This window comes from Elephas maximus, chromosome 6, assembly GCF_024166365.1.
Source record: "Elephas maximus indicus isolate mEleMax1 chromosome 6, mEleMax1 primary haplotype, whole genome shotgun sequence".
Taxonomy (NCBI): domain Eukaryota; kingdom Metazoa; phylum Chordata; class Mammalia; order Proboscidea; family Elephantidae; genus Elephas; species Elephas maximus.
The window spans coordinates 102173486-102192811 of NC_064824.1; the positions used below are offsets into that span (position 1 = coordinate 102173486).

Sequence of the window (19326 nt, forward strand, 5' to 3'; positions counted from 1 at the left end):
TGCTGTAACAGAAATACCACAACTGGATAGGTTTAACAAACATAAGTTTATTCTCTCACGGTCTAGTAGGCTAGAAGTCCAAATTCACGGTGTCAGCTCCAGGGGAAGGCTTTCTCTGTTGGCTCTGGAGGAAGGTCCTTGTCATCAGTCTTCCCCTGGACTAGGAGTTTCTCTGCACAGGAACCCCAGGTCCAAAGGATGCGTTCTGCTCCAGGCACTGCTTTCTTGGTGGTATGAGGTCCCTCATCTCTCTATTTGCTTCTCTCTTTTATATCTCAAAAGAGATTTGCTCAAGACACAATCCAATCTTGTAGGTTGAGTCCTGCCTCATTAACATAACTCCCACCTATACCACCTCATTAACATCATAGAGATTTATAACACATAGGAAAATCACATCAGATGACAAAATGGTGGACGATTACACATTACTGGGAATCATGGCCCAGCCAAGTTGACAGATATTTTGGGGAAACATAATTCAATCCATGACAGAAGGATACGCAGAGTCACTGTACCAAAAGGAATTGGTCGACATTCAATCATTTCAGGAGGTAGCACATGATGAGGAATTGATGGTACTGAAGGAAGAAGTCCAAGTTGCACTGGAGGCACTGGCAAAAAACAAGGCTCCAGGAATTGATGGAATACCAATTGAGATGTTTCAACAAATGGATGCGGTGCTGGAAGTGTTCACTAGCCTATGCCAAGAAAACTGACCACTCTTAGAGGCTGGAAATAGAACCAAGTGTAAAATTACTAGTTAGAAATTTCCTGCCATCTCAGGTTGAGACTCCAAAACAGAGTGCAATAGGGGACAAGTACCTTCACATTTTATTGACAGGAGATAGACTACTACCAGGGCTAGATAAGAGGTACCCAAAACTGGTTCTATGACCTGTGGTCCCTCACCTACCTCCAATCAAGAGAGTTCTTGGAAGAAATTTTTTTATAAGAGCTTCATTGAGATATAATTCATGTCCCACAAAGTATACAATTCAGTGGTTTTTAGTGTATTCACAGAGTTGTGCAACTATCACCACTATCTGATTTAGAGCATTTTAATCACCCTGTCAAAGAAATCCTCATGCCCATGAACAGTCATTCCCTGTCCTGCCACAACTTCCCCCAGTCCCTGGCAGCTGCTAATCTACTTTCTGACTGTATGGATCTGCCTATTCTGGACATTCCATTTAAATAGAATCATGCAATATGTGGTCTTACATGTTGGCTTTTTTTTTTTAACTTAACATGATGTTTTCAGAGTTCATCCATGTGGTAGCACGTATCAGAACTGTACTCCTTTTTATGGCTGAATAATAGTCTATTGTATGAATATACCACAGTTTATTTATCCATTTATCAGTTGATGGTCATTTAGGTTGTTTCCATTTTTTTACTATTATAATAAATGCTGTTCTGAGCTTTGTGTACAAGTTTTTATGTGGTCTTGGGAGCATTTGACCTCTGTTCCCTGGGGCTTGCAAACACACAGCATGAAGTCTGCCCCTTGCCTAGACATGAGGTTTGCTAGAGCTGCCCCTCAGACCAAAGAGAAGACAGGAGATTGTAGTGGAAGTAAGCTACATAAAATTCCAGGGTCAACAGAACAAGGGTTGTGTTTTATGAGGACTAGAGTGGATACCACAGGAGGTGTAACTATCTTGAAAAGACCCTACCCAATAATGTTGCCTGTGTGGGATATTATTGTCTGAGCAAGAACTAGGGAGAATCATTTATGGTCAGCAGGAGATTACATTATCCATCTCAAGAAGCGGAAAATGCTGGAGATTCCCAGTACGGGATGGGGGTTTTCTAAAGAACACACGCAAATTCTCCACATGAGATACTCAGCCAGCATTTAAACATCTGTCCCACAGAGGACAGTGATGACCAAATATAACAGCCCCAGCTAAGTAATAAAGAACTTTTTCCTTCTTTACTTCTCCTTTCTTCTCCACCCCTCAACTGGAAAGGAACAACAAACAATAGAGTGATTGGGGTGTCACTAAAATAAGGACTGTGCCTCACCTCCCTGTTGCAAGTTACTGGGATCTGGTGAAACCTTAGCCACATTGAAGGGGAGAAAGATTTGAAGTACAGGGAAGTGTAAAATATAGGGGAATTACAGTAAATTGGATCTGTATAACACTTAGTAATAAGGCTGTTACGAAAATAAAATGTAACTGGAAAAGTTATGCAATTTGCTCAAGAGATTGGGGTTAGGAAAAGGGAATCTGGCACAGCAGGTTTGAAGCATAAGAATGGGAGACAAAAAATGAAGTTATTTCCCAAATCCTACAGTTCAGCCAATTAATTATAAAATTTTTGCCAGAAGAAAAATTGAAGCTCTGGTGACACAGTGTTTAAGAGATATGGCTGCTAACCAAAAGGTCGACAGTTCTAATCCACCAGCTGCTCCTTGGAAACCCCATGAGGCAGTTCGACTCTGTCCTCTATCTAGGGTCGCAATGAGTTGGAATTGACTCCTTGGCAGCAAAGGGTGTTGGTTTAGGGAGGGGAGGGATTATTTGGTTTCAGAATTGTGCTGGATGTGCTTTGCTGTAGTGGTATCCACTCCTGGGGCTGTCAGTCAAGGGGCCTTGCTTCCCCCATCACCAAACAACCAAACCCATTGCTGTAGGATGGATTCTAACTCATAGTGACCCTATAGTAGGCAAATGAGCAGGCTGGCCAATGAGAATAACTTGTCTCCAGGGCACAGTGATTGGTCCAGGAAGGGCACATGACCCAAGCAGAATCCTTGCCCAGACAGGGATAGGAACATTGGAAGGAAGAGTCTTTCTTCTTTTGAAATCAGGAGCTCTAAACAGCAACGAATCTGCTGTTTTCCAAGATCTTCATTACCTCACTACATGGAGAGCACTTACCAGAGAATGAAGCCAACCGAGAGAGAGACGTGAGTTGAAGGAAATCGCCTGATTCATGATTACATTGTTTGATGGGAAAAAAAGATCGGGGAACTTTTTTTTTTTTTTTAATTCTTGTCCCATAGGTATATGGAGTTGAATTAATCGTATTTCTCAATTCTTGGCACTATTGGTCTATGCAAGATGCCTCTCATATTTAAAAGTTATTATTCCCCTTCATCCCCCCCATCCTCCCCCCCATTCTCCTCCCCCCGCAGACAGGCGCCCACTTAAACGTGTTTATATATTATATCCACGAACATATATTAGTATCATTTTGTAGGTATGTGTTTTTATTATAAATAAATGGCATTTTATGATAGATTTCACTGTTTCTTCCTTTTTTCTCCCCTTCCACTTTCTTAGAAGCAATATTGTGTTTTAAAGTTATAATCATATTACTGTATGTAATTCATTGATCTGACCATGACTGTGGCTGTTAGGTTGACTCAAGCTATCTGCTACCACAAAAAATGCTGCCATAGACATTTTCATAATATCCGGGGTTATACTCAGGAGTGGAATTGATGAAACTAACCTCTGGATTTTTCAGTTGTTATATAAACCATTAAATTATCTTTTTTGCTTAAGCCACTCTGCACTAAGGTTATGTTACTTGCAACCAAAGGAACTGTGACTAATCCTTGCCCATTAGACGTGAGGGGCACCATGTCCCATCTGCTTGGCCTCCTCTAACTCCCTTTGGAGAGGCCAAGGATAAATTAGCATTTTTTTTTTTTTTTGATGTCCCTCAACACTCTCCATCAATGCTCTTGGACTCACTAACTGGCTTCTCCTTTGGAAAAAGTTATCACTACTGTTTTACGTGATGGATAATTTGAATTTTTTAGGTGTTATTCTATTGAAAAAGTGGTTTAATTTATAAAATTCCGTGTGAAATGCTCAGAACATAGAGAAATGTTTTTGAAACTTTGGAATTGCAATTATGTTTGCAACTGTCTAGAAACGGAAGTATCTATTAATGTTAAAAATACTTTACTAGATCAATCATCTTAATAATAAAATCTTATTAAAACAATCTTTTCTCACCACAGGAATGCTAGTTATGAGACCTTGGTTAGGGAGATTTCCTCTGTGGTGCATGAATCTTTCTCCAAGTGTTTTTGTTTACTAAACTTTTTGGAACTTCTCAGAAGTCTATCACACACTGCTAAAGAAAGTCCCATTCCAGACACAAAGGTCAGTTGAAGTAGCTGAAAAATAATAGAATAGCACTCTATTCTTTGACAGTGAGCTGAAATCTGTAAGATTAACTTCAGTAGAGATTAATTCAACAGGTATAAACATAAAATTATTCATTGATGTTAACCCTAAAATCAAATGAGTTCAGGAAAAGGTAGACTTGGTTTGATATCAGCCCATGTGAAAAAGACAGAGATATTACTTGACCTTAAATTTAATATAAAGCAACAGTCTGAAGAGGCTATGAGAAGCACCCATGCAATATGAGGTGGCATGAATAGAATTGTACTGTGTTCAGCCTCTCGTATGAGTAATGATAGGACCTTACATTGTGTATTGTAGTGTGTCCCCCCGAAAATGTGTGTCAGCTTGGCTAGGCAATGCTTCCCAGTATTGTGTGATTGTCACCATTTTGTCTGCACCTGAGAAGCTCCTAGATCAGGGAAAGATTGATGAGAAGGACTTCTCCCTAGAATCAATATAGAAAGCCTTCCCCTGGATGTGGCACCCTGAATTTGGACTTATAGCCTCCTAGACTGTGAGAGAATAAATTTCTCTTTGTTAGAGTCGTTCACCTGTGGTATTTCTATTGTAGCAGCACTAGGTAACTGAGACAGGATCTCACAATTTTCAAAGCCCCTTCAGAATTTTAATTTAATTTGTGTTTTATGTTGGCCTTATGATGTAGACCATGCAGTTATTTTATAAATGAAGAAACTGAGGCTTCATTTTGCCCAATGTAGCACGGCATTAAATAGCAAAGTCGAAACGAGAATGCAGGTCTCTCGATTTGCGTTTAGTGCTCTTTTAATTATATAAGACATTCTATGCTCTAGTGGAAGGCAAAGCTAGAATCAGTGGGTATCAGGAAACCAGAGGGCTGTAAATGCAATAAAAAGATTTTAATTTTAAAAACCAGTAAGAGCTTCCCAACGATGGAAGGGGTGGCCCCCAAGGTTGTAAATTCTCTATCATTGATACCCTTCCAGAAGAGATTAGATAATAGTCCTTCAGGGGTATTATAGAAAGGATTTGTGTATTGAGAAAGATGTTGAACAATCTTCTTTGTTTCCATAATTGTTAGCTTATTTGTGTTGGGCTGGGAAGGAAACAAACATACAAATATGCTGGCAACCTGCTATGTTTTCATCTGTTAGTGTGCTAACTAGAGCTGGGATTTGAAAATAAAATTACATTTGAAAAAAAATTGTTCAGGCTGGTGGCAGATAAATGAGTCATTGATATACTTAAGTCAATCTTATTTCTGTTTATCAACTGATTATGAGTAGATCGGTACTGATGTCTCTTATACTTCAACCGTTTCCCTTAACGCTAGTTACACAGAGAGACAAAAGAATAAGAGAATAATGAAAAATTAGGCTCCATAACTGAGCTGCTAGAGCTGAAGCCTAAGGCTAAGTTACCTCAGAGGCTCATAAAGTCTGATGTTTATGTGGCCTCAAGTATCTTTATTTTTACTCTGTGTCTGAAGCTTATGACACAATCTGGGTTAGTAACTATGGAGACAGGAGTGGTTAATTTACCACTGAGGAAGTTTAGTACTGACAGAATCAGAACAGGCTTCCTCATGCAAACAGTGTCTGCACATGCTTTATTAAGCGGATCTAGGGAAAAAAGATGGATTAACAAAACTGAGGAACCTGAGGAGATATTCAAAATGAAGGCATGTAAGAGCAAATGGGGGGAAAAAGGGCTGAAGAAGCATGGGAAGTGTCTTGGTTTCCTAGTGCTGCTGTAACACAAATACCACAAGTAGGTGTCTTTAAAGAACAGAGACTTATTTTTCTTACGGTTCTGGAGACTGAAAGTCCAAATTTGCATCCTAGCTGTGTCGATAACTTCCTTGTGGATAGTCAAAGGTGTTTCCTTGGTTCCTTGGCTTGTAGATGATTCTCACAGGGTATCTATCCACCCCCTCTGCCCCCCTTGTATGCACGCTCTGTTTATAACTCAGAAGTGATTAGATTTAGGACCCATCCTACTCAGGGTATAATCTAATTAACATAAAAGTAAAAATTCTATTTCCAAACAGGGTTACAGCCACAGGTATAGGGGTTAGGATTCCAACACATATTTTAGGGGGACACAATTTGATCCTTAATAAGAACTGATGTTTTTCTCCTTCTTATCCTCACCTGCATGTCTCTGCTTATGCAGTTTTCTTTTTTGGGAAGGCCCTTCCCCATTCAGAATGGTGATACTCTTCTAAGCTTATCCTACTAGTCTACGCCCCATGTTCTACACAAAGCATTCCTAACAAAACTAGCCAATATTTATTTCTTCCTGTTCTTGTTGGTATGCCAGACAGTTTTGGTACCATGCCTATTTGCAATGGATTACATTGGGCTGTTGAATTGAATTGAAGCACTTATTGATAAAGATCAAAGGCCACAGCCTTCAGTATGGATTACACCTCAACAGAAAGAAAACAAAAATCCTCATAACTGGACCAATAAGGAACATCATGATAAATGGAGAAAAGATTGAAGTGGTCAAGGATTTCATTTTACTTAGATTCACAATCAACACCCATGGAAGCAGCAGTTGAAAAATCAAACGATGTATTGCATCAGGCAAATCTGCTGCAAAGGACCTGTTTAAAGTGTTAAAAAGCAAAGATGTTACCTTGAAGACTAAGGTGCACCTGACTCAAGCCATGGTGTTTTCAATCTCTTCATATGCATGTAAAACCTGGACAATGAATAAGGAAGGCTGAAAAAGAATCGATGCCTTTGAATTGTGGTGTTGGCAAAGAATATTGAATATACCATGGACTGCCAAAAGAATGAAGAAATCTGTCTAGGAAGAAGTACAGCCAGAATGCTCCTTAGAAATGAGGACGGGGAGACTTTGTCTGATGTATTTTGGACATGTTATCAGAAGGGGCCAGTCCCAGGAGAAGGACATCATGCTTGGTAAAGTACAGGGTCACCAAAAAAGAAGAAGACCCTCAATGAGATGGATTGACACAGTGGTTGCAACAGTGGGCTCAAGGACAACAACTATTGTGAGGATGGTGCAGGACTGGGCAGCATTTCGTTTTGCTGGAACTGACTGAACAGCACCTAACAACAACAAACATTGAGCTGTACTTTTGAAGGTTGTCCTACACAGCTGTGCATTTTGTGTTCTGCTCAAGGGTATCTGCTTGAGGAGTTGAGTGCGGGGGCTGAAATCCAACCCATGCTTCTCTCTACATGCCAGTAATCACCTGCATTCTCACAAAGCATCGAATGGACCAGTGGTGGCCCTGATTGTCCCTTAAGTATTACCCTTGTATTTGCCATATCTCCCCACTGAGGGCAAGGGGTTTGTCAAATCTACTTCTGCAATCTGTACGGGGCCCACCCTTAGGCAAATGCTCTTTCGCTTGACTGAAACAGAGACAAGGAATAGAAGAAGAAAGCCTTTTCTCAGGAAGGGAAGCACAAAGAAGGTAGAATAAAAAAGAGGGACAAGGAAGAATGCCTAGGGAAAGAAAGTAGAAGCAAAAGAGTTTGGAAGGACAGAGACCATTTATTGATCTCACATTTCTTCTTGGACTCCAAGGTCAGAGTGGTTTTCCAGGGCTTCTGGTTCCTAATCTGTAGTTCTGTGCAATGGTCATAAAACACTGGGAATAAGGTCTCCTCACAGGCTTAGGTGCTGGACTTGGTGGGGCTATGTTAGCATTACCTGCTGTTTGGGTAGTTAGAACAGGGCTCAGCATAGATTTGGAGTCACAAAAGGGAAGCAATAGATACTCAGGATCTGAGACATTTTGCTGGGTCCTGTGAAAAAATTCCAAGAAAATCCCCATCCCAAACAACATCCCCCTTCACTTTTCAGAATGAAGTTCCTCTTTGTCATCAATCAGGCAGAGCATTTTCTTCTGCAAACCACATCTTCCGGTGAGGGTTACCTCAGACTTCTACATAAGAGCCAGGCCTGGCTGACCTCCTTACATTTAAGTTCTTTCTTTTTACAGTCGACGTAAATTGTACACATGATTTAGAATGAAATCATGGACAGTTTCATTGTTTCCTCCCTGAACTTCCTCTCCCTCAAACCCCAAACCAAAAATATCATCAACTCACCACTCTTGAGGAAGTCACCAGAGAAGCTAGAGCATGCCTGACGAGTGAGTTCTACCAAATACCACTTACAAAATGAAAGAAAAAAATCATCAAAACTGTGGAAATCAAAGAAGTTGCTCTATTTTTAAGCAGTAAGAAAACTGATTCCATTTACTTCAGCTGGGATGGATTTTGGATGACAGAGGAAGCAGAGAGGGTTGTAGTGGAATCATTCCAAGGAATAATTGAGTCCCCTCTCTCCCTGACATGAGCGGTAGACTTCATTACCTAATGTTTTTCACATCTGGGTAAAGGTAATAAAAAGAAAATAAAACCATGGTCTGATACAGCATGGACAGACTGGGTTTTACTGAATAATAATTTTTTTAAAAAAAGCACAGCATGAAACATCAGTATTCTCAAATAGACTGTTTTTGTTTAAATATGCTCTGATGTCCATAAACCACAAAAATGAAGATCCCTTGAAGTAGACATTACAAAAACTGTTTAATGCCTATTCATTATTAACCATCAGAGCCTATGCTTTATGTTAATGGATGGCAAAGATGTTCTTTGAACTTATTCAGTAGCTTCTCTCTTTGTGAAATAGTGTCTTTATTGTTCCTCCTACTAGCTGTGGGACCCTGGACAAGTCATTCAATGTCTCCAAACTCCAGTTAACTCATCTATAAAACAGAGGTTATAACCGTTCCATATGGGGTTACTGTGAGGATTAAATGAGATGATCCAACCTTTGGCAAGTTACTTAACATCTCTGTTCCTCAGTGGTAAAATGGAGAAAAGGCAATCAACTACCTTGTAGGGCTATTGTAAGGATTAAATGAATTAAGCCCTTGGAACACTCTGAGGCGCAGAGTGAGCACTGTATTAAGTAGTAGTTATTTTCATTATTCTGTACAGAGAACTTTGTTGACTAGATGATTCTCTTGGTTTCTTCTCACTTCCTGTACCCAATTTTGGAATTCTGACTGTACAGTTGATCCTCTTTTTAAATCTGAGCTACTAGAAAAACCTCAGTGCACAAAACCCATGAAGCACTTTCTCTCTTTCCTGGGAAATATGAGCAGGAGGGGTGAGAAAGTGGTGAAACTGGAAACCTTATCTGTGCAGGAGTCGTGATAACTCCCGCTATCCATCTTCCTCCATACTTCTGGCTTAGCCCTGGGAGCTTGGGGATGGCCTCAAGCATCTTGGGGGTGTGTTGAAGTACAGTGACTCAGCCTTGCCCAGGTTCTTGAGGAAGACCCAGAGGCTCAGGGTAGGCTCAGGGCTCCAGACAAAGAGAGGAGCAGAACTCCCAGCTCCACCTGCTCACCAGCCCTCTGGTGAATTCCACAGACCAGGCAGAGGATCTTAGGCTTGGGAAGGTCACCCAAGGCTGGAGAAACTGAAGAAATCTCCCAGTCTAGCATTTCATCCAGGGGCTAGTGACTTATTTTAGCTGTTTTCTGGATGTTCTCAGCTAATTTGCTTTATCAAGATATAGCTTCCATTTGCTATTTCTTTTATACAGAAGTCCAGTCCTAAAAGCCTCTAGATCTTTTCTGCACATGATCTATACGAAAGCCCACACTAGCCATGAGGGAGAGGCCAGAGTGAGAAAACAGGGCCTGTTCCAGGCAGAGTATAAATGCCAGGGAAGGGAAATCAATCCTTGGTGAAAACTTAGCATGTGTCAGCCAATATGCTTGATATGCTGTATCTTTTTGAATCCTTACAAGAGCCCTAGGAATTAGGTATCATAATTAGCCCCATTTTACAAAGGACATTGAGATTCAGAAAGGTAAAAAAGGTCACACCGCCAGTGGTGGAGTCTGGAATCAAATTCCATTCTGTCTTCCTTCTCTTTCGGATATCTTCTATTCCTTATCCTATCCCTTTCAAAACTTCCACCCAGAAAAGGAATTTACAACAGCCGTTTAAACCTTTGTATGAATTGAAATCAATGTGTTGCAACTCCTGGGAGCTATCTTATTTTAAGACCCTTCTTCAATTCTAAAATAAAAGGCTTTGTTTCACTGAAGGAATTCTGGGCATTAGCCAGTAGGTAGAGAGGCATTTTGGGAATTTTCTCCTAAATTAATATAATTCTTACTCTAAACCTGGTCTTGCTAATAATAATAGCATCAACTACAACATTATAATAACAGTGACTGTAACCACCGCTTGAGTAGCATGTGCTACACGTAGTGTGCTATGCCTACGTGCAAATCATGTCATCTAATCCTCGCGTCAGCCCTTGGAGGTGGTATTATTATTATCATCAATTAACAAATAAAGAAACTGAGGCTCAGAGATCTTAAGTAAGTAAGTATTAAGGAGCTGGGATTTGACCCTTCAAAACCTGGGTGCGGACTCACGCTGTGGAACAATCTAAGCTTTGGGGGACCCTTTTGAGATAGGCCAGAGGTCATCCTTACCTTCCTTTTATTCTGGTAGATTCTCCTGTCCTTCTTGCACTGAAGACCATAAACAGGAGACGGTGGCAGAGAATGCTCTGACTGGGTCTCTGTTGTGCAGACGCAGCACTGGAATGACTCGGTTTCTGGCATCCCAGGGCAAGAACTGCTGAGAGCATTAGCTTAGCTAGATTCTATTTCTGTTAATTCTGTATCTTGTCTCGGTGGATTGATGTTCCCAAGCTCCTTTTCTACCTACATGGGTGATTTATACTAAATGCATTTTTTGGAAGACAATCAGGCCAAGGATTGTCTTCTGCACATGCTCAATTAAATGACTTCAAAATGGAGCAGAAACAGTACATGGTCCCAGGGATTTCATAGGATGTCAGTGTTCTCTGTTTCAGGTCAAGTGCCCAAGACTAATCATCAAAATACCCTTAAGGTAATTATTTGTGCTCTTTTAGGAGAAATCTAAGTTTGTAAAATATGAGAGAAATCTTGAAGACATGCTGAGTGCCTCTTTCTTATGATGTTCTCTGTGGGTTCTGTTGAAAGGCTTAAGAGCAAATCCGAATGTGAGGTACATTTGCTGTACTGCTTTAGAATATTCAATTCTGCTACAGAAGACAAGAAAGCAAATGGGAAGAATGAAGCTCATAAGAAATGCTGAATATAGACAGAAAGTAAGCTAGAAGCTTATGAGATACAGGCAAAGCTCTTGGGATGTTAAGTACAGATAATGAGTAAGGAAGTACCTTGTGAGACAGGCAGAATTCATAAGATGTGTTATTTATAGACAATAAGTTAGTAATCTGTTAAACATGTTAAAGATAGAATAAATGACATATATGATGGGAAAAAGAAGAATGTTACTTATACATAAAAAGGGATGGAAAAATTGAGTCATGATCATGCCATCTCTGGGCTGAAGCTTTGTCATTCCAATTGCCCACCCATTGGTAATATTCATTTGGTCCATTCTAGCCCCACATGCCTGTGCCCAAGAAATTCATGTAACCCAAAGCTGCTCAGCAGGCTAGTTGGCAAGCTACAGCTTTGGTCAGATGAACTTGCCTTTGCATCTCTCTGATAGAGCAAGTGTGTATCATTGGCCCCGGGCATCTTCTGTGGGCCCTTTTGCTGCAACCCCATCTCTGGTCCTCATAACCACACCATCAGGGGGAAAGGTAGATGTGACAGAGCAAAAGAGAGGCAGGTCTTATGAACCTTGCCTGTCCCAGGACTCAGGTAGTCCTTCCATCTGCTTACTCCTATCCCCATTGTGTTAACTTACCCCATCTCTTTCCCTTTTCTTCTTCCCGTGTGTTTTAAATTGATTTAATAAACCATGTGATTTGAGCAGATCATTTTGATCTTTGAGCCTTTTGGTTCTGTGACTTTAGGGTTGGCTTACCTGGTAGTATTCTCAGACATTAAGGTTGCATAAGGTAAGTTCCTCTGTGGCATTCATTTTAGATTGTTTCCATTTGATTCTCTTCAGTAGTATCATCTGTATCCTTGGATCAGATACTGACAGTTGTATCACATTCTGAATATGGTCTCAGGCTCTCTGCCAGGTAGTCAGTAAACATTTTTTATGAATTCGATTTTTTTCCATTAGGAAAATTACCAAACCTCTGAATTAACCAAGAGGAACTGCCTGGGCTGTCATTCATTCAGAGCCCATTTGGGAGGAAGGAAGAATGATGATTTGTAATATGGGTCCATAAATCACGAATGATTGTAATCACCCTGGGTGACTTAGTAGCTCACATTGAATGACCTCCTCAATAAATTATTTATACCTTTAGTGTTTTTTCTAACATCTCCCCCTTCCCCTTTGGTCACAGTATTCTATTGCCCATTTACTGTGTTTTAACCACAAAGTTCTTGCCACTATCAGTCATGCAGCTCTAAAAGGAAATACAGATTATAAAAGGAGACACTTCCCACACATTTATAAAATGGTTTCCAGCTGGTCTTGTAAGTGTCTCTGATTCCCTCTGGATGTAAGCGTTTATCTGCTAATGCTTAGCACTTGGGACTTTCACTGCTCAGTTTCACAAGTGAAAACATGGAGATAAAGCCAGTGTTTGAAGAGATTAGTGTTCAAGAAACATAAAACTGGATGAAATAAATATTGCACATGTATAAGAAGAAAGTTTTAAGCGCTATATGTTGAAATTATGCCTCCCTCCCTGCAAAAACAAACAAAAAACCAAAAAACCCAAACCAGAGCCTTTCCCTATATCAGGCAATACTAGGCTTGGTCCTTTTGTGATCAGGAGAAGTACAGTGGTATATTCAGAAGGGTAAAAGTTGTAGATGTGTGTGATGAAGTACCAAGTGATACATAATTCCTGCAGAGGACACTAGTCTACTGAGTGGAATCCCAGTGGGAAATTGTCTGTTTGGCAAAGAGAAAAGGACCTATCAGGTACCCTTGATACCCTAGGCACACTACAGATCCCTCTCTCTGTGTTAGAGCTTCTGAAGGCTTTTCATCTTCTGCAGGTGCTCTGGACTTCGAGATGGCTTCCTGGAGTTTTCGGACAGGAAGGGAGTTAGGGATTCATCATTTCCAGGCAACTTTAAGGAAAAGGGAGATCCCTGTGCCTGAATTTATAGGGTTAGATAAATACTCATTTTCCTTCCTGTTACATAACTTGCTCTTCCTGCCTGTGATGTTAGGTTTCTAGCAGTTACAGGGTTCATTTAAGGCAATCCAACTTTGGACTTTTGGACAAGATAAATGGTGGCATCTGCCAGAGACATAGTGGAGAAATCACTCTCAAAATGATAAAGTACTCATGTGTGAAGTAATAAAGTCTAGAGAAACTCTCCAAGCTATAACTTTATTTTTAAAAGCCCACTGACTTCAATGCCTAGTTTTGCTTCATTTTAGCTGTCTTTGTCTAAATGGTTGGACAGCAGTAGGCAATTTCTCCTGTTTTCTATTAATTGGCAAAGAAGTAAGATATATGTCAGGACGACTTGCTGAAAAGAATAGAGTGGTCTCCCAGGCCCGTCAAGTTCCTACAGTGTGCTAAAAATAACCTTCTAACTGAAATCATTACTGCCTTGGTAAGCTATTAACCAAAATGATACCTCCCTAATAGGGTTCCCCAGAACACTAGTTACTTACACAGCTAATAGGGGTTTTTTTTTTTTTTTTTAAACCATTATGTATGGTCAAAAGAGTATGAAAAATCCGAAGTTAAATTTCAAGGTGTTTCTTTTCTGAAAAAGGATTTAATGCACGAACATGCATTATGTGTCATTAGTGGTTTGCAGAACACAGTTTGGGAAACATTGAGCTAGAAAGAGAATCTGCGGAGCAGTGGCCCACACAGACTTTCTTTGTTGGGGTTCTATCATTGCCACCCAGGTAAACTTCGGTAGGATACCTTTTAACATGATCCCAGGCAAACAGTTCTGCTCAGAGCTCTGCAGCTGGTTCCTGGGGTTCACTGCGTTACTTCCCAGACTAAACCCTCTATCCTGCTGCCTGTGCCTACAACTTTCTCAAATGTAAGCGAAGAACCAGCGTCTTGTGCTTCTCAACTGCAGATGGCACATATCAAGTTTTTTAAGTGGCCCTTTGAGACGCCTCCCAGGGTTTGAAGTTAAGCGGGAAGTGTTTTCCCCCCTTTGATGGGACAGAGGGCTCCACAGCACAATATTCTCCCCAGAAATTCTCTCTAAAAACCCTCTTTCTCTCTGCTCTTTTTCAACCCTTTTATATCATTGATGTGAGTCAGGGGTTGTAAGAGAATTAATATAACCAGCTTTCAGCATTTGCATTCATACCTCCTTTGGAATGCACCAACTATCGTGTCTTTTTGTCTCAGTTGAGACTTTGGTTTTAACTTCTGTTACAAAAATATTTGCACGTGTATCTTTGAATTTCTCTTAGGATGGTAATTTACCTTAAGATGGTTTTCCCCAAGGGGAATCATTGGCTCAAAGGGTTTGGAAAAAGTATTTGCATTCTAAACTCCTGGTTGTTTTTCTCACCCTAGAGATGAAAGGGGAATGGCTGGTCTGACTTGAGGGCGAAACAGGTTGTTACGGAGAAGCTAGACCCTGTGTTAAGTGGTGCCAGGGTGAGTACTGGAATTTTTCTATGTACCTATAATTAGCTTACCTGTTTAGTGCCAACATTTTTAGGTTCTTTACACTATGGAGTCCCTGTGGTGCAAAGGTTAATGTGGTTGGCTGCTAATTGAAAGGTTGGAGTCTGGAATCCACCCAGAGGCACCTTGAAAGAAAGGCTTAGTGGCCTACTTCTGGAAAATCTGCCATTGAAACTCTATGGAACACAGTTCTATCTGGCACACATGGGGTCTCCATGAGTTGTACTCAACTTGATGGAACTGGTCAACTGGATTACAAATGAAGAAGCTGAAATATAGAGTAATTAAGTGCCTTGTCTTACCCAAGGCCATACACTAGTCAACCATACAGATTCCAGACCAAGCCAGAAGTTCCCTTTTGCTCATCTAATGTCTTTATCTTCTGTGACTGAGGAGTAACATTAAGTATTAGTGTTATGTATTTCCTCTTAAAGTAGCCCATTTAAAAGACCTACCTAGTCTATCCCCATTTACATTCCTCAGACGACTCAGCTTTGGTGTTAAAACTTTTCCTTTGTCTCCAAACTGATTGTTCATATTCTTTTCATTAACATTAAACCAGAATAATTTCTACATAATTCAGAACATTATTGCTTTTGTTAGAAAACCCCTTGTTACTGCATTTTTCTCACATGACATCTTTTTGAATTGGTCATTCCATTCTATTATATTCTGTCTTTGAAAACAGGCCTGGTAGCTCTGTGGGGAGCCTGGTGAGAAGCTCCTTCCTCATGCCTTCTGAGGATGAGCTTGTCCCACATCCAACATTGCAAGAACAAATGCCCTGACCAGGCGTCAGAGGGCCTCAGTCCTGGTCCTATCCCTGCCCTCACTAGAATGAGAAAGTATCTTAACTGCTCTTGACCTCGATTTTCTCTTACATGCCATAAAGAGATGTGACTAAGTTAGGAAAGGTATTATGTGTGCCCTGGGCAGACATCACTAGTCGCTCAAGGAATTCTTCCCTGCTGAATTTCAACTCAGTTCTCTGCGGATTCTGTGGATTGTCTGGAGATGGCATCTAAGGTGAAAGCTAGTTGCTGTTCTTGGTAAATACAAATGCTAAAGAGCCCTAGTGGTACAATGGCTGAGTGCTCGGCTGGTGACCAATTGGCCGGTGGTTGGAACCCACCATCTACTCCATGGGAGAAAAGACATGATGATCTTTTCCCATAAAGTTTACAGACTTGGAAACCGTATGGGGGCAGTTCTACTATATCACATAGGGTTGCTATGAGTCAGAATCGACTTGACAGCACACAACAACAATAAGCTCCTACATAGACCTGCTCTTAACGTTTGTGGGACCCAGGGCAACAGTGCAAATGGAAGCTACATACTGTATGTCCACATATTTAAAATTTATAAATCAAGCTAACAAAGGATTAAGTACCATATTTTTGCACAAATTATGCGCACCTTCTATATTTGTTTGCCAGCTGTGCAAAATACCCCCCAGGAGGTATTTTCATAAGTCAGCTATTTCACATGCTATAAAAAAATTAGCATAGCATACTTATGAAAATACCTCCTGCGGGAAGGGCGCAGTTAGCAAACAAACGTAGAAGACGTGTTATTTATATAAATATAAGGTAATATATTATAATACATAATATATATTTATATAAATATACGGTAATATATATTTTATTCTCTTACCTTGAAAATTATAGCTTCATACTAACCCGGGATTCAGGGTTTGAATTTAGAATTTTCCTACTCCTCAGAGTTCCATATTGCAATAATGTTCTGAATTACGTAGAAATTATTCTGGTTTCATGTTAGTGAAAAGGATATGAACGATCAGTTTGGAGACAAAGGAAATATTTTAATAGCAAGACTGAGCAACATGGGGAGAAGCAGTCATGGTTTCCCCCATTTTCTTCTCAAACCTGGCTGTTTCCTATAAGGGACAAGTCTGTGGTCGCTCCAACCCATATATCCAAGCTCTTCCCATACTGCTACAAACAGCTGCCTCCTGATACCCCTCAGGTCTAGATGTGAGCACTCTGGTGATTCAGCCTACCTTCAGGACCTGGACAAGAGAACTTCACAAGGCTTGGAAGGCTTGGGGCCGTTTGGGCATGTTATACTGGTATCTTGGTCATGGGGCAGTTTTGGGTTTCAGGTTGGTATACTTGGTATCCTTTAGGCCCTGGAAGTCTTCTCTCTCTGTGAGAAGTTGGGGGGAGGTGGGGAGAGGGAAGGGGAAGAAGGGGGAGGGGAGTAAACAAACAAAAAGGGTCAGATTGTGCTCTCTAAAGTGCAAGATTCCTCAGCCCTGATAGTTTTTCATCCTTTATATACTATTGATAGTGAGCTCATCTACTTTTATCACTGGTCCTTTATGACCATCTAAATGGTTCAGTGGTATAATTCTCACCATCTATGAGGGAGACTCAGGTTGGGTTCTTGGCCAGTGCACCACATGCTCAGCCACCAGTGACGGCTTGCATGTTGCTACGATGCTGAACAGGCTTCATCAGAGCTTCCAGATTAAGATAGACTAGGAAGAAAGGCCTGGTGATCTGTCTATGAATATCAGCCAATGAAAACTCTATGGATCATGGGGATGGTGCAGGACTAGCCTCTCTTGGTTTCATTGTGTATGGGGTTGCCATGAGCCAGGGGCCAATATGACCGCAGCAGCAACAACAACAACAAATGGTGACTACTCTCAAATTTATATTTCCATAGAAAGCTAGGGAGTAGAGAGTTTCACAAATGAAAGAGAGGTAAATCAATAGTGTCAAATATAGCCGAGAGGTTCAGCAAGATAAGGACAGGAAAGTATCCATTGGGATTGGCAATATGAAGGTTACTGGTGGCATTAGTTGGACAAATTCCTACTATAGTGGGTTGAAAAGTGCTGAGAGGCAAGGAAGTAGAGGTAGAGAATGAAGAGTGTAGAAGCTTTTTCAAGAAGCTTAGCTGTGAAGCGAAAGCAAGAGAAAGGACAGTAGTGAAAGTGAGATTTATTTTTAATGGAAGGCATTAGAGAATGTTTGTAGGCTGAGAGAAGGAGCCATTACGTAGGGAATGATGGAAAGTATTAGTGACGGTGCAAGCAGGGGATTGGAGTCAAAAGCATAGGTGGAAGGAGTGCCCTTAAACCAGAGGTAGGATGATTCATTTTCTGAGGCGGGAGGTAGTGGTAAATACAGGTAACTTTGTAGTCGGCATGTTGAGCTAGATTGTGATTGCTTTATTTTTTATTTTTTTCGGTGAAGTAAGAGATAAAGCCTCTTGCTGAGAGTGAAGAGATTTGAGCATCTGAGAATTTAAGGAGACTATTAAAGCTTTGGAGTAATTGCTTACAGAATGGGTGAGGGAGTGGATCAAGACAGGAGAATTGCCCAGTGGTACAGGGCAAAGCTGAGTTTGAAGAACGTGAAAACTGAGTGGTAAAAAATTTGCAAGGTTGTGTGATTTTCTTCAACAGAGGTTAGCAGCCCAGGTGGTGGGTGGAGGAGCTAGCTTGAGGGAATGATCCAGAGTGGGAGTTTTGGTGCTCATGCACAAAGTAGTTAGAAGAACAGGTGTGCAAGGAAGTGAGGTGTGCAGGTAATACAGTACAGCAGGTGATCCACCATAGGCTGGAAGCTGGGAGGCTGGACCAGGAGAAAAGTGAAGCTAACAAGAGGTTGATCAACTCCAATAAGGTAGAGAGCTCAAGAATGAGCATAGGTAACTGGAAGGTAGATATGAGAAAACTGGAAGGAAAGGAGAATTCTGGATATTGGTGGTCGAGATTTCAGAGGTGAAGCATTTGCAGGTGATGACAAGGCCCTGGGTGACACTACTGAAGTGAGTGACTTAGGTGGAATGGAAGTGCAGATTAGAGGTGAGGCGATCACGGAAATTTGAGGCTAAGGCTGATTGGATTTTACACATCGTAATTAAAGGATAATTCAGGGCTCAAAGGAAAGAGGAAATCTGACAATACCATATAAAACTCGCTCCTCATTTAAGACACCTGTCATCTGACCGTGTTTTATCCACTCTACCTTTTTATTTCCATCATTTATGAAGCTCCTGATATTTTCCTCAGATATTTGGAAGTCTCTGAAACTAAGGTAGGGAAGTAATCGATTGGAATCAATGTTGGGGAACCAGGAGAATGTAGATTTGCCTTCTAAACTTAGAGTGAGCAGCCTCCTTTCAAAAAGTATCATAGAGGGAGCCAGATCCTCCAAGGAGAGGATGTTGTTAGCTGCCAGGGAGTCAGCCTCCAACCCATGACAACCCCATGCACAATGGAACAAAATGCTGCCCAGTCCTGCATCATTCCCACCATTGGGTGTGAACTGGACCATTGTCATCCATAGGGCTTTCTTTGGCTGATTTTCAGAAGCAGATCACCAGGCCTTTCTTCCTAGTCTGCCTTAGTTTGGAACGTTCACTACAACCTGTTCAGCATCACCAGGGAGAGCTAGGACTCAGCTAGAACCTGAGAGGGAGGGGGTGCTATGCGAGGCGCTAGAACGAAGTTATTGCCCTTGCAGAGGAGCTTCAGAGGATGGTGGAAACACGGGACAGGGAGTGGAGAGGAAAGCGT

At 41.0% G+C, this 19326-nt stretch overlaps 1 long non-coding RNA gene across 1 annotated transcript in view; it reads left to right on the forward strand.

Annotated features, from left to right (window-relative positions):
* The first annotated feature begins 2824 nt into the window (after positions 1-2824).
* LOC126078451 (uncharacterized) overlaps positions 2825-19326 on the forward strand; it is a 43491-nt gene continuing 26989 nt past the window's right edge. The window contains exons 1-2 of the long non-coding RNA XR_007518042.1: positions 2825-2920; positions 14655-14738. This is a non-coding gene — a long non-coding RNA (uncharacterized LOC126078451). The remainder of the gene's footprint in view (positions 2921-14654; positions 14739-19326) is intronic.